The 23,611-nt window shown below is 32.3% G+C and overlaps 1 long non-coding RNA gene across 1 annotated transcript in view; it reads right to left on the reverse strand.

Annotated features, from left to right (window-relative positions):
* Positions 1-7,960, reverse strand: part of LOC144282960 (uncharacterized) — a 37,783-nt gene extending 29,823 nt beyond the window's left edge. Inside the window, exon 1 of the long non-coding RNA XR_013351369.1 lies at positions 7,755-7,960. This is a non-coding gene — a long non-coding RNA (uncharacterized LOC144282960). The remainder of the gene's footprint in view (positions 1-7,754) is intronic.
* Positions 7,961-23,611: the final 15,651 nt, after the last annotated feature.

A 23,611-nucleotide genomic window follows, 5' to 3' on the forward strand; every position in this document is an offset into this window, starting at 1 on the left:
CAGCCAGATTTGTTCATGTGTCCATCTAGCTATTTTTTGTAAAGTTAATATGGTAAAGTTAGGTTGTAAAAGCAAAAGGAAACTACCAAATGTGAATAATGAGCAAACTGATAAGAGTTTTTGTAAGATTGTATCTTTCATAGCACATCTAATGAAATATGTCATTTGCTTGAGAATGTATACATGTACTAAATTTATACTCCTATATATTGTATTCCTATTCTTTTGGTGAATAACAAATTATCACCATTGCATTAAAAGACAACTATTGGGATCCCTGGGTGGCGCAGTGGTTTGGCGCCTGCCTTTGGCCCAGGGCATGATCCTGGAGACCCGGGATCGAATCCCACATCGGGCTCCCGGTGCATGGAGCCTGCTTCTCCCTCTGCCTGTGTCTCTGCCTCTCTCTCTCTGTGACTATCATAAATAAATAAAAATTTAAAAAATTTAAAAAAAAAATAAATAAATAAAAGACAACTATTATTATTGCATATTATCTCTGGGTCAATAGTTTAAATATTGGTTAGCTATGTCCTCTGTCAAGGGTCTCATCAGTCTTAACACCAAAAAGTTGGCTGAATTTTCATCTCAGATTTTGTTTTGTTTTGTTTATAATTTTATTTATTTATTCATGAGAGACACACAAAGAGAGAGGCAGACACATAGGCAGAGGGAGAAGCAGACTCCATGCAGGAAGCCTGATGTGGGACTCAATCCCGGGACTCCAGGATCACACCCTGAGTTAAAGGCAGATGCTCATCCACTGAGCCACCCAGGCGTTCTTCATCTCAGGTTTTAAGTCTTCTTCTAAACTCACTAATTGTCAGAAATCTTTTTTTGAAGTTTTACTAATGAAGAGCTAATGTTCTTGTAAATTGTTAAGAAAGGACTACCTTTTCTTTGTCACCCTCCCTTATAGGTCTTCTCATAGCAATATAGCTTATATCATCAAGGCCAGCAAAATAATTCCTCCTAACTCTACTATGACAGTCTTATGAATCATAATATAATTATGGAGGTGTTTATCCCAATACGTCATCAAGTGATATAACCTAAATAAGGAAGTAAATATACGTTCAGATTCATAATATCCACCCAAATCCAAAGGCGAATGGTTATACACGGCATATAGAGCAGAGGACAGGAATCTTGAGGGATCATCTTACATTTCTCATAAGTTATAATTTTATATACTAGTTTAGATCATTTCTTATCATACAGTTGTCATGTCTCTGACAATATATATGACTCTCATGTTGACTCTTCTTACTTGAGCTTTAAAACTGTTCTATATTTCTTGATTTGTTATTTTTTGATATATTTCTTGATTTGTATAAACCTTCTTCATCCTGCTTAGAATGCCAAATACATCTAGTCCTACATGCTGTATCTGTGACTTAAATTAGTAGAAACACCAAAATAGGCTTTCAGTCTCATCTTAACTACAGCATATGAAATACTATCTGAAATATGTACACTCAGATTGTCACGTATTACTGGGGCAAAAAATTGTGGGATAGGAGAGATACACAGCAATATTATTATTTATTCCCTCTCTACTGATATAAATGTTGTAAAATATTTATGAGGTAAAACATAATATGTATCCATATATAAACTGTAAGTATGGGACCAAATCAAGCTTCACAGAGTTAACACATAGATATAACCATAGATTACATCAAGAAATATAATCTAGAATATTAGTCAAGAAACTCCTTCTGAGAACCATCCTATCATTACTTTATCCAGAGGTAGACAATATTATGAATTCAAAAATCATGGTTTAGGTTATCTTTATACTCTACATATGTGAAATAAGTCTATATGTTCATGTCTGATTTCTTATGTTCAAAATTATGTTTGTAAGATTTTTTTATAAGCTTGCTACTTGTAAGTGGCTAACTGAATGAATACACTACAATTTGTTGATCTACTTTCTTTAGCTGCTTTTGGAGATTTTCTTTTTGTGTATGTTTTTTGTCAACTTTACTGAAACGTGTATTTTTTTTCCTTCCTTCCATTCTCTGTTTTGGGGTTTCAGAACTTGAATCTTTGGGCTGATGGCCTTTATTAGGTTTTGAATATTACTAGCTCTATTTTTTTGATATATTAATTCCACTTAATGCTTTCACGACTCCAATTACACACATGATAAGTATTTTCACTGTGTCCTGCTTTCCTTTAATACTCTTTCCTATGTTTGTAATCAATTTTCTCCCCTTTGGAGAACTTTGTATATTTCCTGTTGACCTGTCTTCAGATTCATTAATTCTGTCTTCTACTGGGAAAATTTCCTTGCATATGTGTGCTCCTCTGTCACAGAAGTATCCTTCTTAAACATTTTTTTTAATTGACATATAACATTATATTGGTTTCAGGTTGTACAATATAATATTTGTATGCATTACAAAATGATCACTCTGGTAAGTCTAGTTACATCTGCCATCATACAAAGTTAACTTTTAGGATATACTCTTTTGGCACCATTCAAGTATGCTTTACGTTATTATTCACTATAGTCATCATATACTATATTACATCCCCATGTCTCACTTTATAACAGGAAATGTGTATTTTTGACCCCCTTCACATAATTTATCCTCTTTCTTCTGGCAACCACCATTCTGTTCTCTGTATCTGTGATTTTTATTTTGTTTATCCACTTTTTTTTTTAGATTCCACATATAATGAAATTTGTCTTTGATTTATATCACTTCTCACAATTCCCTTAAGTTCTATCCATATTGTCACAAACACTAAGATTTCATTTTTCTATGGCTGAATAATATTCTATTGTATGTATATACCAAATTATCTTTAGCCATTAGCTCTCAAGGGATATATATTGTTTCCATATCTTGCCTACCTTTTTGAATTAGTGTTTTCATTTACTCCCACTCAGAAAGTGGGATTGCTGAATCATATGGCAGTTCTATTTTTAATTTTTTGAGAAAAATTCATATTTTTTTCCACAATGACTACAGCAATTTATGTTCCCACCAATAGTACACAAGGATTCTCTTTTTTCCATATCCTTCAAATACTTGTTACTTCTTGTCTTTTTGATAATAGCCATACCAAAAAATGTAAGGTAATATCTCATTGTTTTGATTTGCACTTCCCTGATGATTAATGATGTTCAACACCTCTTCATATACCAACTGGCCATGTGGATATCTTCTTTGGAAAAAATGTTTTTTTCAGGTTCTCTGCTCATTTCCTAAATCAGATTTTTTGCTATTGTGTTTTATGAGTTCTTTATATATTTTGAGTATGAATATCTTTATTAGATAGAATTTGCAGATATTTTCTCCATTTAGTGGGCTGTCTTGCTCTTGATGGTTTCCTTTGCTATACAGACACTTTTCAGTATGATGTCTCACTTGTTTTTCTTTGTTGTCTTTGCTTTTAAAGGGAGATCCATATACTCATTGCCAGGACCAATGTGAAATAGATGATCACTTATGTTTTCTATTAAAAGTTTTATGGTTTCAGTTCTTATATTCAAGTCTTTAATCCATTTTGATTTAGTTTTTGTGTATGGTGTAAGATAGCAGTCCCGTTTTCTGCACACCATTTATTGAAAAGACCATCCCTTTCCCATTATATATCCTTGGCCTCTTTTTGGTCTAAATTGACATATATGCATGTTTATCTGGGCTCTCTCTTATGTTCTATTAATCTCCATTTTTATATGCCAGTTCCATATTGTTTTGATTATTATAGCTTTGTAGTACAGTTTGAAATTAGTGAGTAATGCCTTCAGATTTGTTCTTTTCCAATATTGGTTTGGCTTTTCAGGGTCTTTTGTAGTTCCATACAAATTTTAAAATTCTTTGTTCTATTTCTGTGAATTTTGTAGGAATTGCATTGAATCTGTATATTGCTTTGAGTAATAGCGACATTTTAACAATATTAATTCTTCCAATCCATGTGCATTGAATATCTTTGCATTTCTTTGTATCATCTTCAATTTTTTTTTTTTTTCATCAATGACATAGTTTTCAGGGTACAGGTCTTTGATCTCCAGAAATATTCTTTCTTGTTATTCCAACTTAGCTTGGCAGTTGGGGTTGTAGGGAGAAGTTTCTGTTGTTTTATTATGCTTCAAATTTATCTTATATTTTTCTCTTACTTAAATAACTTTTGCAACCACAATCATAACCCAAAATGGCTCTTAACAAATATCTTCATTTATTAGAGATAGCAGTTAAATTCAGTCCTTACCTTGCTTGAAATATAAGCTACACTGAACGTAGTCTAATGTTCTCTTATCAAAACATTCTGCACATGGCTTCCAGGACTCTAAATTTGCATCATTTCTTGGGGTTGCTTTCTCTCAGACTACTTTGCAGACTTACTTTTATTTGCACATTCGATTAACACTAGAGTTCTCCAGACTTGTTTTTGTCTTTTTTTCTTGATATCTAAGGTAATTCCCGAATTATGTCATCTAATAGCATATCTTTACATGCATCTATGTATTGATGATTCTTAAATTTATGTTTCAAAGCTAGGCACCTTAGACTCTAGAGTTATATACCCAATGGACTACTTGAAAATTTGACATGTGTCTAGAGGGCTTATAAAACTTCCTTTTCTGAAAAAAAAAAAAAAAGTTATTTTATCTGCCTTTAATCTTCAACCAATTCTGTTCTCCTTGCATTCTTTCCCAAGGCTACTCCCTCATTTAATTAAAAGAGAAATATATATTTCTCTTCACTTTTTTTCTCAAAAACTAATATCCTCCAGTTAATGTTGTTGGATTTATATAAGGAATATATCTACTTTTCAAGATCTCTGTTGCCATTACTCTGTCTCAAGCCACCAATATGTCTTTCATAGTTCTGGGTTTTTTTGTTTTGTTTTGTTTTTGTAGGCACCTAATTGTCCTTGTGCTTCTGTCCTTCTTCTTCTTTGGTCTGTTAGCAATTGAATTCACCCTATCAAAATGTAAGTTAGACAGTATTATTTCCCTGCTTACAATTTAGTTCCTTCCTTTCTTATTTAGAGAAAATCTAGTTATTCTGATTTCTAAGCACTACATGAATTAGTTTACTGTTTTTGAACATATCTCCTAATACTTTATCCTTCTCTATTTGCCTCTTCCCAATATCTGGCAACACGTAAGCTGTTTCTTCCACACCTTTATGCTTTCTATTCCCACCTACCAATTTGGGCTTAGTCTCCCACTTCCTTAAACGCTTAAAGATCATTTTCTCAGTGAGAGTGTCCATGGCCATGATGGCAATAATTTCAGCCTCTCCTTGGAGACATCATATATCATCATCCAAAACTTTGTATTTTTCTCCTTGACACTTGTCACACACAGACTATTTCGTGTATGTGATATATACCTTTGTCACTAGAATATAAACTGAATGAGTGTAGGGATTTTCGCCCAGTTTACTGCTACATCTCAAGAACAAAATAAAATAGCAGCTGATATACAATGAGTGCCCAACAATATTAATACCTCTTATTCTGTCACCCAATATAATGTTTTCAAGACTTCATGATTAAGGCCTCCTTTATAATCATAACATATGTCTTTTCTACTTGGATGTTCATGGTGGGTACTTTATATTCTTTCTGTTGTCACAGAAAGAAGGTGATCAAGTGTGCTCTTGCAGCACCACATAAGCTAACACTGGCATACTCTGTTCCCTACAAAGAACAGGCTTGAAGTTTTGAGTGATCATATTTATTCGGGTTGAATTATTAGGAAGTGCATTTTGGCCACAAATTTAAGTAAACCAAGTCTCAATCATCATTAATACATTAATACTAAAACTCTTCATTTTATTGGTGTCTTTGTCTCTTAATCAGTTTTTAACTTAGAAGGTGAAGCTGGTTGGATGCTTAATAATGAACCCCACACACACAAAAAAAAGTAAAACTGATTGACAAATTGAGTGGCATTTCCTGTGTAAACTAGCATATATAGCATCAGCAAGGGAGTGGCTTTAATTTTTAGTACTTTTGATTTGGATCTTGTATTTTTATTTCAGTGCTTTATAACTATTTATATTGAGACTGGATTTTCATTATTGTACTTTTTAAGTCCACACATTTGATCTACAAGTCCAGGTTGGCCTCTCTAGCTTAACTTCATATTATCCATGAATATATGTCTTCTTAAATAAGCAATTACAGTTGAGTAAAAGATTATGTTAAAGGAAAAATAAAACATTTTGTTAGGTAAAATCCACCTCCAAAAATACCTGGGATTGTATATAGGGTTTATAGAAATTAAGGGAATAGGGTTTGGTTTTTTTTTTTTTTTCTATATTTTGTTCATTAGTTCCAGATTTCTAGTCTAATTTCAGCCTATAGAACATTCTTCTGTTATATGTTGTATGCCCAGCAAAAATAGGCAGTATTAGAACAAGTGCTTGAAGTTCTATTCCTATGTAAAATATTTTAATGTAAAATTAGGAAAGAAACAGTAGAAGAACTTTGGTATTATCTGCTTGTCCTTTGCCCATTAAACTCTACTGGTGACCAAAACTACATCACAGACACACAGGAAGGTTTTCCCAATAGAAAAGCCATTAAAGTTGAAACATCATTCCCTTGAAATAAAGAGAATATGCTGTCTTTAAGGCTCAAGATTAAAAGAAATAATTCTTTCAACCCCAAAGTTTAAGTCAAGTTGTTCAATTAAAAGACCAATTCTCTTTTCCTAGAAATAGATATTGCCCAGAAAATCAACATTGTTTTTTAAAAATATATTTTTCCCTTAATATCAAAATAGGAGCCATAAATACCTTTTTTTTTTCTCAAAAAAGGACTTTATTTATTACCCCTCCACTAGTAAATATATCTTCTGTGGAGTGCCAGCCCCATAGATAAACAAATAGTCTCTGTGTATGTTAAAGACCTATGTTATATATAAGCTTTCATTTATGCACTTCCCTAACTAATTGAACAGTTCCTAGTTTGGTCATAATAGAAAACAACCAAAGGATTATGCATATATTTCTCTTCAGTCTCCAAGATTAGAAAGTATATTATCATTTTCTGATATTTTCTAAAATGTAAGTCATTAGCAAACCTCGTCAGCCCTGACATGCTATCCAGTATTTAGGAAAGCAACCATGGTACAGTAGTTAAAGAAGTTTGGTGGCTGAGGAACACTGGCTTGCAGAATGTCAGTATCCAGTTCTACAAAACTTTAAAGCTGTTTCTAATACAAAGCTTCACCAAGTTTGGAAAACAGATCATGTTTCCAACAGGCTGAGATTTGTTTTAAGATCTTTATCAGGTGGTTCTCTGGGAAATGGTATAAATGGAAACCCATGAGTAACTATGTAGTAGGGGCAGATAAGGAAGGTATGGGGGAAAAAATCTAAGATAACTAACAAAAAGGCCTTGATTAATTACATCAGTATTCCTGCTCTATTTATTATCCACTGTAGTTGTTAAAGCTAATAATAATCCTCTTGCTTTAGTTACAATAAAGCAAGGCTACTTTCTTTTCAAGTGATTTCGATAGTTAGATAAATTCTATTACCCCAAGAGATGCCATCAATTCCTTAAACAAAGACCTTTCAAGGTACAGTTCTACTGTAAAAATGTCCAAGAAGCATTTTTAATATGACATTTAAAAGTAGACTATCTTACTTCACATTTCTTTGTGGATCTTAAAGTTAATCTCCAATTACAACCATAATCATTATCATTGATACATGATTATTAAGGGATTACTACATGCTAAGTATTATAGTTTACAGAGTCATTTGACTTACCCTCACTGCAGGGAAGAAAGCTGCATTTTAAAACAATTCATTGGTCTTGAGCTTTACTTCATTTCACTTTGCAGGCAGTTCCACATCATACTGTCTCTACTTAGAACATGCAATTCTTCCCTGTTACCTCTTCTTGACAGTTTCTCATGTATTATAGCTCCATGGAGATGTTTCATATTTTATTCTAACTCCTGTCATTGCTTGACACAGCACTTCTAAATTAAAAAAAAAAAAAAAGTATACTACCTATTCGTGTTTCTCATAGGAAAGTTTTTGGCTTTGTGAGATAATTATTCTTTATATAGGAATGCCCCTCTTATTATAAAGAGATTACTGTTCCTGGCCCTGTCTTCAAATTTTATTACATATACTTGCAAGTATAGAACAAAAACATTTCCATTCCTTCCCAAATGCCCTTTAAGAGACTGATGCCATCCTTGCTTGAGAACTACTGCATCTAAACAATCTAAATCACAAGACAAGTTCTATTCTTACACTGAAGAGGTACGTTCTCCAAAATTCATACATTACTATTTAACAGACTTCGGAGACAATATTTCTGCTAACATATTAGAAAAATACTTGTTATATTTGGCAGTAAATAGATAGATATGTTGTTGGATTGAATTCTGACTCAGCTGACCTCCCCAAACTGAAAAATCTTGAGTGGGCCACAGAGCTTGCAGCACAATAATAATCTAGATGTGAGCATTGCAGGGGGCAGCTGTGCTGAATGAACCAACTGGTGTCTGTGAGACAACCTGCTGAAGGCTGAGAAGGCAGCAGGCTCCATATCCAAGAGCATGCAGTTGAGTATGCCTGGTGCCTGGCGCAAAGGACCAGGCATTGAGGACGTCCATAGAGACGCTGTGCTGCTGGAGGAGGTGCTGTCCAAAGGGAAGGATTTGGTCTTCTTCCTGGCTGTGGGGAGCGACCTGCTCAAGGAATACAAGATACCCTAAAGTACGTGAGGGGACTGCTGTAGACCCAGCCCCTGAACATCCAGGCCGAGGAACTGGAATGGCTCATTAACAAGGCCGTGAGGAAGATGGAAACTGTTGGAGACATGACCCTGGGTGCGAGGGGCCTGGCTGGACTCACTGGACTTGCTGTATCCAAGTGCAAGACCTGAATGAGACTGTAGCTCCTCCTCTGCCCAGGAATATGTGCCAACCCCTGGAGGACACTTGAAGAGGGTAAGGGTCCCATCCAATCTTGCCATCCCTTTCTTCTCCTGCACCCTACCACTGTCCTCTGGCCTTCAGAGCCCTCTCCCCGAGATATATCCTGTAGCATCAAACCATGTGTTTTGCAATGAGTGTAAAGAGAATTCGGCTTTGGGAGTGGGGGGTTTGGATCTTCACATCTGTGACTTAAAATAATAGGGAAACACCTTTAACAGGTTCAGGGAAATAACGTCACCAAAATGAGGAGAAAATATACTTTAGGTTTGCTCGGAAATCCAAACAAATACGTTTGATAGATTTAACTTTTACATAGATTAATTTTTCAACATTTTGATCTAAGTGAAAAATAAAAATTGAGGATGGGAGGGCCATGTTGAAACATGGTTTAAGTTGGTTTTATTCATTTAGAAAAAAAAAAAATTAAAAACATCCGGCAATTTGATTTCTGCCTTTTCCATTTTACAATTCCTAGGTTATTTGAAAGATTACTTTTAGGATATAGTCTCTTTTCACTTCATGCTATTAAAGTTTTTGCAAATAAAAACAAATTAAAATTTTATTCTTTCCAATTTTTCATAATTCTCATTTTAAAATATAAAACATGTAATACATAGTAGAAAAACATACAATTTGTACTATAAATACAGCATTACTCAAATGCATTTTTGTTTAAGGAGAAAGGCTGCAGACTACTAAATTTAGGAGAAAGTTGGGTTTGTATTTTGCAAATTTTTTGGAGTCACATTTGTATATCTATAGAATAGCCTTACCATTTTTCTAGAAGTATTTGCATATACAGTTATGAAATTAAAACATTTTAGAAGTTCTTATATTCCTTTTTGATAATTTAAAAATCAACTTCATAATTGTATAATTTCTTGAAACCTAATGTCCCAGGCTTTACCTACTTCCTAAGTTTTTATTTCCATTTCTATATTTAATACTGATTTAAAGATTTGAAGGTGTCTTGCATCCCCAAAAAGCAGAAAAGGATCATAAAAATTAACATTCCAAATACCACACAAATAAGCAGGCTACAGCATCAATGTTTATATGTAAATCTGTACATTTCTAAGTATTTTAAGTAAGAGCTACTATTAAAATTAGATAAACAGTTAATTTGAGAAGGTTTTGCATGCTAGAAAACACAGATTGACATTAGTTCCTTACCTAGCATAGTTATTTCATGTAGATAATCATGGCAATTTACACTTCTAAGCTTGTTCTCTTTGCGGTCTTTAAACAACCTCAAAATCTCCTGTATCACTGATAACAAAAGATAGACGCTCTTTGCCTATTATTTAAGTTTCTAATGGGTTTTAATTTATATAATTATGCTTATTATGGATAACTTGGAAAACACACTAAAAAAATATAAGGGAAAAATTACCTAAAGCCATATAGCTATAATACCTTTGTGTCCATGTTGCTGTACATGCTCCTAGAAAAGAGCTGGGTTACAGAATCGCAATTTTGATAGGGGCTGCCGAATATATATATAATCTGTCTTTGTCATCCAAGTTAAATTTCACTCAACAAAAAGTATTTGGCCAAGGCAAAAGTTGTTGAATATAAAGGCTATTATTAAAAAAAAAAATAGCATCTCCTAGAAAATGAATTCTAAAGCCCCCATGATGATAAAATGTGTTAAATCATGGTATGCATGGAACCATGCATGGAATACATTATATAAAACACTGTAAAAAATCTATTACATTATATATATATATATATATATATATATATATATATATATATATTTCTTTCAACCAAAATTGTCTAATGTTATATTCAGATCATAGTGAACTACACTATCTTATTTAAGACATATGAGTAAAAAAAAATTGAGGCCCACCTTTTGTAAAACCTATATGAAGCTGGATCATTTCAAAAAACTATGTTGGAATTCAGGCTACAATCTCAACTAAAGTTTTTAAGTTACATTTTAAACTTTTAATTTTCTGATATTACCAAACATGGTACATTGAAGATTAGGTCTCAATAGCTAACTACACAGATTCTAAATTAAAGAGTGCCTGTATCAATGTAGTGAAAACAATTTTAAGTATTATGAATTTTTTGCAGATGCTATAATCTTGAAGTTTCAAAAGTCAAAAACATCATAATAAAATATCTTGGTAAACATTTATTCCAGTATATATATTCATTTATAAGTGGCTTTTTAAAAATAAAGATTCCTTATTCTTTTTTTTAAAAGATTTTATTTATTCATGAGAGACACACAGAGGCAAAGACATAGGCAGAGGGAGAAGCAGGTTCCCTGTGGGGAGTCTGATGCAGGACTCGATCCCCTGGGATCATGCCCTGAGCCAAAGGCAGATGTTCAAACACTGACCCACCCAGGTGCCTCTAAAGATTCCTTATTCTATATTTTTTGTACAAATGTTGCATGTAACAACTTTTAGAAAAAAAAAAAAACATGTAGTCTTAAAGATTGTTAGTATTTTATTATTTTAAGATTTATTTTAGAGCACAAGGGAGGGAGAGGGAGAGAGAATCTTAAAGCAGACTCTATGCTGAGTGAGCACCCAAAGACTGGGCTCGATCTCAGAATTTTGAGATCATGACCTGAAACAAAAGCAAGTGAGATGCTCAACAAACTGTGCTACCCAGGCACTCCAAGTGTGTTAGTATTTTATATTTTAGTTTGTTCTCAAGTAGACATATTTAATAATAAAGAGAATGTAAATATGAAAATAATTATACTTCACCAGCTATAAATTCATATAATTTTTTGTGCAATGCTCAGTAACCTACTTATATTTTTTCTTGGACTAAATTTGTTCTTATCTTTACTTGATATTAACAGAAGCTTTATAAGTACAAATGTGCATAGCTGAACTACTTTAAGTCTTTTAACCATTTTGTCCATGTCTTACCTTCCAAATAATTACAAATATGCAAAGTAACCCTGCGGTCTTTGTCATCCAAGTTAAATTTCACTCAATAAAAAGTATTTTGGCCAAGACAAAAGTTGTTGAATATAAATGCTATTATTAAAAAAAAAAAGTATCTCATAGAAAATGAGTTCTAAAGCCTCCATGATGTTAAAATGCATTAATGCATGGTATATACATATATATATATATATATATATATATATATATATATATATATGGTATATGTATGGAATACATTACATAAAACATAGTAAAAAATCTATTAAATTTTATAAATTTTAAATCTGAGTTTTTGTAACAATGACATATTTGACTATACATCCAAATATATTTTTCCAGATAATCTGTGATATACCTGGTTATCAGATCCTTGTCATTATAACCATGATAAATAAGAAATTTCACTAGATTTGTTAAATATAAATATATGTATATAATGGAAAAAATGGAAATGATTTTTGAATTTGGAAAAAGATGTATACAGCATTTCCTTACTCTCACAATTATTCTTTGCTCAAAAGAACCAATTTTAAAAAAGTGTAAAAGTGTAAAAAATTTAGAGTTTAGAAGAAATAGCTTTTTAATCCAGGTTAAATTCCTTTTTTAGTTAGATTTAAGGAACAGAAGGCTTTTAGGGAGGAGTCAACCAAATAATTAATATTTAATATGGCAATTATAATAGATGACCATACAAAGGAAAATATCCAACATTTTTGTTTACCATAAGCTGTGCTTATTGTAGACGTTATTGTCTAAAAACAAATTATGGAATTACCATCTAGATTCTAATCCATATTTTGGCTATTGGAAGCTCTGTGCCCATAGGCTAGACCTTAAAGTCTCTTCCTTCAGTTCTCAAATCTGTAAAATGGGTGCAAAAAAAAAATTAGCCTGAAATAGAGTTAAGCAAATACATATATGTAAACTGTTTAGAAAATATATATTTGGTACAGATCATACATGGTAAATTATTAAGTTTGTGTAACTTGAAAATTTTCTTCAATGGAAGTTGTATAAAGCTCACCTGAAGCCTCCACTATAGCAAGTATTCCTCTTTGCTACTCTGTAGCATTCATTGTCTTAGAAAATATTTGTAGTTTGGTCAGAGATTATTGTATGTAACTTACTCATTATTCATGTATTCACCCAGCTAGCCATTTATATATTGAATAACCTGGTATTTTGTCAGTCTAGAAGAAAAAATGCAAAGGTACCTACAATGAAAGATATGGATAAATTCTATGTGTTTGAGCAGACAGAATTTAAGGAGGTTGTGTGGGAGATCTTGGGAAGGGTTAATAGAGAAGACCTAACATGAAGACTATTTAAGGTGTGGTTTGAAAGGGTAGGGTTTCATAAATTAAAATGGAGTAGAACAACATTCCAAATGAAAGAGTTATCCAGCTGAAAACTTGCTGAACAGATCCTAAAAACCACAATAGCCTTAAAAGTTTTATTATTTTTAAATGATTTTATTTATTTATTCATAAGAGACAGAGACATAAGTAGAAGCACTCAATTCCGGGACCCTGGATCAGAACCGGAGTCTAAGGCAGATGCTCAACCACTGAGCCTCCCAGGTGCCCCAAAAGTTTTATTTTTATGCTACAGTTGATACCATTTCTCCTTTACAGTCTACTCACAAGATTCTTCTGCTTTTTTTTTTTTTAATTGAGAATGCTAGACCTTTAAAAATAGAGCTCTCAGGATTAGTCAGTATGAGGGGTGTGTTGGGGGGAGCAGCCCAAAAGACCAATGATAGGTCATTCCAGTTATGACATATAACCATCTACCAGGAGGGAACCCAGCAGTAAACAATAAAGAGTTTGGCTACAGGAACTAGAAAATGCCAGCTATACTTAACAAGGAATATGGCCAAGAAACGTAACCCCCATAAAGATTGTTATAAAAGTTTACTAAGTAATATAAAAAGATTTGAATAAATGGAGATGGAGATACGTATTATATCCTTGGATAGAAGACTGGATAATGGAAAGATGGCAGGTCACTAGGTTTAATGCATTTTAATCCAAACTTTAAAATATTTTATCTTTAAGATTCTCCAAAATCATTCTAAAGTTCATCTAGAAAACATGAATCAACTATTTAATTTGAATAAGCTTGATTTCTGAGTATTTCTATCAGATATATTTAAATTCAACCAAAATGAAAATAGTAATATTAAGACATTAATAAACAGAACACACACACAAAATAATTTCTATGTTTATGCTTTTCTAAATTATACTCTAATATCAGAAAAAACTCACAAGAGGGTATTTGATGAATAACAAATTTGAAAAAAAATGTTAGGAATAACACCTTGCCACACTATTTTTTTCATCTAAAGAATAGACTATAGACAATACTGGAGGGCAGCCCAGGTGGCTCAGCGGTTTGGTGCCTACCTTCGGCCCAGGGTGCAATCCTGGAGACCCAGGATCAAGTCCCATATCAGGCTCCCTACGTGGAGCCTGTGTCTCCCTCTGCCTGTGTCTCTGCCTCTCTCTCTCTCTCTCTCTCTCTCTCCCCCTTTCTGTGTCTCTCATGAATAAATAAATAAAAATCTTTTAAAAAAATTAAAAAATAAACAATACTGGAAAACAAAAACATTACCTAATTCTGTAGAGAGAGGTAAGAATTATAATTGTATAGAAACTATTCATAATTATAATTACATAATTTCACTTTAGTGTATCAAAAATATATCAGCGACTGATAAAATATTTAATGTATTATGTTTATGCATTTTAAATCAGTAACCTAATAAGCAAAAATATGATCTCATAAAAGTAAACAAAATGAGATATATCCTCCTATTGGCTACTGAATCAATCACATTTGTTAGTTCAATAAATCTTCATCAACATTGATTATTCTACTATTTTCAAAAAGGGTTGGCATTATAAGGTGAAAAAATGTGCATCCTTTAACTCACTTTTCACATTTTTGGGAACCTATTAGAGGTAGTAGAATATATTAGGGAGAAGTACTGGGGCAACCTGGGTGGCTCAGTCAGTTAAGCGACCAGTCTTGATTTCAGTTCAGGTCATGATCTCAGGGTTGTGAAATTGAGCCCCACATGGAGCTCAGTGCTGGGTGTGGAACTGCTTAAAATTTTCTCTCTCCCTTTCCCTTTGGCCCTTCTGCGATCCCACCAATGCCCTCTCTCATGCGCTCTTAACAAAAACAAAAACAACTACTAAAATGTACTATACACAGTATTTGATAATAATTCTCACATCATAAACCTCCTCAAATCATAAATGGATATTTGGTTCTTTTATGCAAATATGTGCTCAAATCATAAATTGATATTTGGTTCCTTTATGCAAATATGTGCACCTAGTCAAAAGTGAGCCACCTGAGTGGCTCAGTCAGTTAAGCATCTGCCTTTGGCTCAAGTCATGATTTCAGGGTCCTGGGATCAAGCCCCACCTAGACTCTCGGCTCAGTGGGGAGTCTGCTTCTCCCTCTACTCCTCCTCCCTCTCCCTCTGCCATGCTCTCTCTCTCAAAATAAAATCTTTTAAAAATGAATTACAAAAACAGTTGGGGAACAGTAATTTGTGAAAGACACTTATGTGTATGTATGCATGTGGGAAGAAGGGTACTTACAGATAACCTCAAAAAATTTAGTTATTTCTTTGAACTTTAGTATCTTTACCTATTCAAAAACCTAACAGGATTTTTGTAAGCACAAGAGAAGAAAAAAAGTTTGAAGCACAGTGGAGTACAATAATGCATGTAAAAGCACACAGAAAGCACACAACAAAGAATCTATATGTATAAAGAAATGTTACACTACTTGCTTTTGCCTATACTTTTCATTAGCAAGCTTGTGTTCTTGTATTTATGTAACAATTTAGATTCAAATAGGAGTAATATTTTAAACATTTTATGACTTGAATTATGCATATAGTGTTACATTCACAGTTACACACTTCACTTGAATCAACCAAGAAAATATAGCTCTTTAAATTTTCAATAACTGATCACACCTTCCTCCTCTGTTGTGTAACAGAGAAAATTCAACTTGCCAATAAACAGTATATCAATCTTTTCAGGGTTGAGCTGCCTCTGTTGCATTTTAAACTGTGCTCTTTAGTGGGTAGACAAAACATCATCTCACCATGATAAAATAGCATTGAATAAGTTCAATTATGTTGAAATTCTGTTTCATAGATACTTAATATGTTTCTTTTTTAGAATAACTAGAGGACATCAAATGTGCCTCAGCACAGGGAGGAATTCACAAGAGCACCATATCTTTTTCTCAATTGCTCATTAAGCAATTTTCTTATAAAAACGTGATTTTCCACATACCCAAATACTGAGAAAGGAGTCTGCTAAAGGATATAAATGAGTAGTTAAAATATCGAAAATATGTGAATCCCTTCCTCAGGTTGTGAATTTTCCTTTTAATGTGGTCAACCAGACTCTTATCATTTTGGGTAACGTGAATCAAGTCTTAAAGCCTAATAGTGTTCAACATTCAGTCTGAGAATCTGAAAACCATAGCCTGGTCTCAGTGGCACAGGAGTGACTTGAAAGAGGTTGCAGCAGAAGACATTTCAACCTTCCAACAAACATCAATCTTTAATATGGGCAAATGATGTTTTCTGACCCATTGGGGGAAAAGCTATGTAAAATAGCTTCAAGTTTCCTAGATCTACCTTCTAACATTGCCAAACTCATAATTTGAGGAAAGCAGAGACACAATATTTCACAGATCACTAAGTATTCCATCTCTCTCACCTTCTGGAGTCAGAACATTTTTAAAAATGTACAATTCCTGGGAACTGATAGGAAAAGCTAGTTTTCTACACACACTTCCTTAGAACCAAACGACTCAGGTGAAAGCAAAGCTATTATAACTGGTTAGGAGAGACTGTTCTCATTACAGAGAATCATTAAAAATTAAAATTCTGCCTATTTAATGCATGTACATGATTGCTCTATTTAGTGTATGTTTGAACAATATAAATTCAAAACCAACATAGGTGGGTCCATCACCACTCCCAGGTTTTGATGTCCACAAAGAATTATAGTAAATGGATTTTTTTTTAAAGATTGCATTCATTGATTCATGAGGGACAGAGAGAGAGAGGCAGAGACACAGGCAGAGGGAGAAGCAGACTCCCTCCCCTGCAGGGACCCTGATGTGGGACTCAATCCGCGGTCTCCAGGATCATGACCTGAGCCAAAGGCAGACGCACAACCACTGAACCACCCAGGCGTCTCAGAAAGATTTTTAAATACTATTTTCCTCACTAGTTAAATATTGATAAATGAAGCAAGATAGCTATTTCCATTCAGTTGACCAACTCTCTTCCTCTCCTCTCAATATTATTTATGGTTAATTTATATGAGTCAACTTATATTAGATTCAACAACATGTATAAAGTTATATATATTTTAAATATATGTGGAATAGAACCTAAGGTTAAGTGTTCAGGAAGCTAACTTCTTAGAGACTTCAGCTAAAATTTAAAAATAGTTTTTTCCCCCAAATAGAATTTGTAGCTATCTAAAATTCATGTTGATATCAACAAAACAATGTGCTAATAGCTGACCAATATCTTGGGAGACTCTTTCACCATGTTTATAAAAATACTTGTACTTTTTTTTCCAATTAAACATGTTGTTTCATTTATTTTTTTCAAGATGTTATTTATTTTAGAGAGAGGTAAAGCACAAGTCAGGGGAGAAGCAGAGCGGAAGGAGGAGGGAGAGGAAGATAATCTCCAGCAAACTTTCTGCTATGTGCAAAATCCAAAGTGGGGTTGAAATTACAACCCCCTCCCCAATAAAAAGAAATTACAATCCCAAGATAATGACCTGAGCTGAGACATAGAATCTGACACTTAACCAACTGAGCCACCCAGGCACCCCAACATGTTGCTTCATTTAAGTGGCATGATATTTTCACATGATTTTCAAGCTGTTATTTAAATTTGTTTTAAATACTAAAAGCCAAGCTTCAAGTTATATTAGAAAGCTATAGTGATCAAAACAGTATGGTACTGGCACAAAAATAAACACATAAATCCATGTAACAGAATAGAATACCTAGAAATAAACCCATAATTATATGGTCAATTAATCTTTACAAAGCTGGAAAGAATATCCAATGGAAAAAAATGGTTTCTTCAAAAAAGGTGTTAGGAAAATTGATCAGCTACTTGCAAAAGAATGAAACTGGACCACTTTCTTACACCATACACAAAAATAAATTCAAGATGGATTAAAGACTAAAATTATAGAAATCCTAGAAGAGAGCACAGGCAGTAATGTCTCTGACATTGCAACATTTTTCCAGATATGCCTCCTAGGCAAGGGAAATAAAAGCCAAAAATAAACTATTTGCTATATCAAAAAAGAAGGAGAAGCAAAAGCAGAAATACAAAAGCAGAAGCATCAGGAGCAGCAGCAGGAGCAGCTTCTGCACAGCAAAGGAAAAAAATCAACAAAACTAAGGCAATCCACAAAATGGGAGAAGATATTGGCAAATGACATATCTGATAAAGGGTTAGTATCCAAAATATATAAAGAACTTATAAAACTCAATATCCAGTAAGCAAATAATCCAGTTAAAAATGTGCAGAAGACATGAACAGACATTATTCCAAAGACAATATACAGATAGCTAACAGACACATGAAAAGATGCTCAATGTCACTCATCATGGAAATGCAAATCAAAACTATAAGGAGATACCCCCTCACACATGTTAGAATGGCTAAAATAAAAAACACAAGTGTTGGCAAGGATGTGGATAAAAAGGAACCCTCTTGCACTGTTGATGGAAATGCAGACTGGTGCAACCACTCTGGAAAACAGTATGGAGGTTCCTTAAAATACAAAACTAAAACCAACCAACCAACCAAACAAACAAACAAAAAAAAAAACAGAATTACCTCATGATCCAACAGTGGTAATACTGACATCATCCCCAAATTACAAAAATACTAATTCGAAGGTTACATGTACCCCAATATTTATAGTAGCATTATTTAGAATAGCCATATGATGGAAGTAGCCAACCGTCCATCAATAGATGAATGGATAAAGAAGAGATGGTTTACAATGGAATATTATTCAGACATAAAAAAGAATGAAATCTTGCTATTTGCAATGGCATGAATGGAGGTAGAGAGTATAATGCTAAGTGAAGTAAGTCAGAGAAAGTAAAATACCATATAAAAAAAAAGAAAAAGAAAAAGACCATACGATTTCACTTATATGTGGAATTTAAGAAAAAAATGAACAAAAGCAAAAAAAAAAAAAAAAGACAAACTAAGAAACACACTATTAACCATGGAGAACAAACTGATGATTATTAAAGGGTTCATGGGGATGGAGATGGGTGAAATATTTGATGGGGACTTAGAAGTGCTCTTGTCCTGGTGAGTGCTAGGTGATATATGGAATTGTGGTATGATTGTATCATACACTTGAAACTAATATAATATAGGATGTCAACTATAGTGGAATTAAAATTTAAAAAAATAAAAGGATTGTGAGTCTCCATGAGTCTAAAATATTTTAATAAAATTAATAAATCTAACTATAAGTTACATCATGTTATCCATTATAAATACCTCAAATAATTTTCAGTGTTTCTCCGAATTTTTGCTAAGCACAACTTGAGTTTATCTTACACACAAGTGCAGTTGCTCGAGGTCACCAAGTTATTATATTTGTAAAATGAAGGACCATAAAGGTGCATCTCAAAATGCTTAAGCCAATTTCAGTAAATGAATGAATTAATAAAGGAACATATCAATCAAAGGCAAAGAGAAAGGAAAAGCAATAACCTAATTAATAATCCAACTCAAATATTCATCATCAGAAAGGAAATAAAATAATTATTGGTTCTGGGTTGAATCCAGACACTTTTTAAAATTTGACAATTTTACTAGCACATTAAAGCAGTCATTATTTACTGTAAACAAATTTATACATGTCTGTAGTAAGCTTTTTAATTCCAATAAAGATACTGTACCCATGCATGTCTGTTGGACAGTCTTCACATTTGCATTAGCTAATTATTTCATAGTGTAGGCAGCACACTTCTAGACAAATCATCAGGATATACAAAGTTACGTAACAACCTATGAGCAACAGACAAATATCCTTAGGTTTATGGAAATAGAAATGTATGAAGGCATAGACATTGCATAGACATTGCATGGGCATTATTAGCTAATTAGATGTATTTTGGTACAAAGGAAAGAAGAAAGTCAAAGATTATGTTTGTACCTAGATTGGATTTAATTAAATTTGAAAAGCTAGACTAAAAGTCTTTATAAATTTTGCCTCTTTTTTCCAATATTTTTAATAATTTCATGATATATAAGCATAGTTCTCTAATTTGACAAAACATGTTATATATACAGATATCATATTCATATACACATAGGTGTTCATATATGTATGTAATAGAAAATACATATTTTTAGACAGTTGTTTTTGCTCTTTTTGTTAGAGTTTTCCCTCTACCTTTCTTCCTCCAATCCTACTAGGTACTGACCTTCATCTCTGGTTGTGATAACTTTTTATAAATATTCCATCTTTTTATGATCACATATTCATATTAGAAAATTTTAAAAACACACATACATATCCATTTTCTGTATCTTGTTTTTCCTCTCACCCCACAATATCTCTGAAAATCATGCTAAACATGTAAAATTATATTTACTTTTTTCTATAACATTTTATGGTATGGAGGACTATGATATGCTCCGCTATTTTTTTTATTATTGTAGTCACTCAGATTAGTTTTTTGACACCATAGAAAGCACAATAATGTTCTTGTACACATGCCTTACTAATTAAAAAAATGCTTACAGTACAGAATTTAAGGAATGGATTTACTGGGTTAAAATATATGGGTACTTTTAATCTATCAAGAGGTTATCATTTGCTTTTACTGCAGTGTGTGACCCTAGCTTTTGTTCACGTTCCAAGCTAGTATTAGATACTAGAGTTTTTGTTTTTACCTTATAATTTAATGTAATGATTTTTTTAAACTTAAGTTGCATTTCCCTGGCTACTATCAATATGGGCAGTTTTAAGTACGATTTGTTACTTGCACATAATCTAAAAAAAAACAAAATCCCTTCTTTTACTTACATATTTATATTGGATATTTTCTTATGACATTGTAAAATTTTACTGCATATTATAGACACAAATACTTTGCTTATTTTGCACATTGCTAATTTTTTTTCAAAATCTATTGCCTGACTACCTAAATAAAATCTTCAATCAACCAAAAAAAAAAAAGACAAAATCTATTGCCTGCATATTGATGTTATAAAAAGTACCTTATACTTTAGCATTAAACTATAAAGTCACTCTAAGATATAGTATTTAATGCTAAATTATTAGCTACCATACACACATAGATGATAGATAAGATGATATATATATATATATATGTACATATATATACATAGATACCATATATCTATCTAAATGTACTAGTCTTGGTTAGGAACTCTGCTTTTTCTACATTTTCTGGCTATATGTTAACTACTTATTCAAGTATACATTTTATGATCATCAGGAATATATTTTTATGCATGATAAAGATAGAAGCTTTGTTTCCTTTCAGATGCATAGCTATTTATGCAAGCACCATTATTAAATAATCTCTTTTCTCCATTTTTACTTTTTCCACTTAAAACTTTAATATTTCACTGACAGTGAGATTTATTTCTGATTTGTCATTGATCTATTTGTCAATTTTTATAATAACACTATGTGGATTTCTAATATCTATGTTTTGTGACACTTCTTTCACTAATTTTCATACTTGCTTTGACAATTCTTCAGCTAAGTAAGTGTAAAAATGATATGCATAATTTAGAAGCAAGGGAAAACTTTTTCCCCTCATATAAAATTTAAGGTTGTTTATTTGGTTTAAATAAATTTCCATAGGGATTCTAATTTTTAAATTAGTACTGCATCAATTTTGAGATAACTTATTTTTATATTATATCTTCCTATTACAATGGCAGCATATCTTTCTATTATATTGTCTCATTAAGATTTTGTAGTTTTCTTTTTCCAGTTTCATATTTAATTTATTCTTAATTATTTTGCAATTTTCCCTAAGGTGCAAATAATATTTTATCTAACTCTGCTAAATGGCACTTATTGCTAGACTACAAAGAAAAATAATCTTTTTTTTCTCCATTTATTTGTGAATGGAGTATAACTTTTATCTAAAGAAATCTGATTTTATTGACTTAATGAATTATGCTGATAATTTTTTTTAATTAATTAGGTTTCCATAATTCAAATAAAATAGGCTTTATCAAGCATCTTATGATACTGTTATTTTACTGGATCATCTTAGTATTTTGGTTAGAAAAATGTCACTTTTATACTATTTTTATAAATCTTTTAGGATGAAAATTGTTATAAGCTTTTAGGATGAAAATTGTTTTGGCTTACTATAATGATTTGGAGAATTGTAATATTATTTTGTCTTGAATAACAAATTGGTAATTGTGTGTTTTTTGTAGTATTCTAAAAATTAGATGAAACATTTTAGTTCAGATTCTCTTTACAAGGCTAGATTTTAAGTAATCTCATGTATCCTAGTTGTGCTAGTGGCAATTTCTGAAATTTTGGGATCAATTTTAGGTACTTAAAATTGTAAGAAATCATCAGTATTATTCAGGTATTCAATAATTTGCCATAGCATTATATGTAGTAATCTCTTCATTACTTTTAACTGTACTTTTTAAAACTATAATAATGTTTATTTCTTATTCTTACTCTTGTAAACTATGTTCACGTCATTCTTTCTGACTCAAAATATACTCAGGATTATTTATCTCAGGTTACAAATTTGAGTTTGTTTTCTGTATCATTAATTTCAATTTCTAGTTTATGTCTATTCTTTATTTTTTTAACTACAAGAAGTCAAACAAAGGCATATAAAACAAATATTTCCCCTTGAATCTGTTTTTTACTGGACTTTGTTCTTTGTTGAATTATTCTTTTTATTGCTTTTTAAATGATCTTAGTTTCACATCATCTTCATTTGGTTTATGTACAGATAAATACTATTTATCTGAGCATATATTAATTTCACAAGATGCATCAATATTTTGGTTACATTTTTACTTATATTTGGATCACAGAACATGACCTATAAAATGTCTACCTTTTTGGAATATTTAGTTCTTTTCTTTCTACCTGCCATTACACAAGTCAGTGATTTTTTTCATCAAATATATCCAGATAAATATGACCTAGGATGATAAAAGTATTGGAGAATGGATTAATACCTAATTTTTTTGTTAAATTGGTCCATTTCTGAATGAATGTTAACTCTCTCTATATAAGCACAAGTCTAGCAAGTTGTCATTTCTATTAATTTTATAATGTTATATATAGCTTTATAATAATATGGTTACTGCTATAAATAATTTTGTTTCCTTTTCTTTGTATATCTTATTTTAAAGATTTATTTATTTATTCATGAGAAACAGAGAGAGAGAGAGAAAGGGAGAGGCAGAGACACAGGCAGAGAGAAGCAGGCTCCATGTAGGAAGCCTGACATCGGACTCGATCCAGGGTCTCCAGGATCACGCCCTGGGCTGAAGGTGGTGCTAAACCTTGAGCCACCCACGCTGCCCATTCTTTATATATCTTTAATTTTTTGCTTATATTCAATTATTCTTGGCAAGCTAAATCTAGTCATTTGTTTCTTAATGCTTTTTTTG

Source organism: Canis aureus, chromosome 14 (genome assembly GCF_053574225.1).
Source record: "Canis aureus isolate CA01 chromosome 14, VMU_Caureus_v.1.0, whole genome shotgun sequence".
In the NCBI taxonomy this organism is placed as follows: domain Eukaryota; kingdom Metazoa; phylum Chordata; class Mammalia; order Carnivora; family Canidae; genus Canis; species Canis aureus.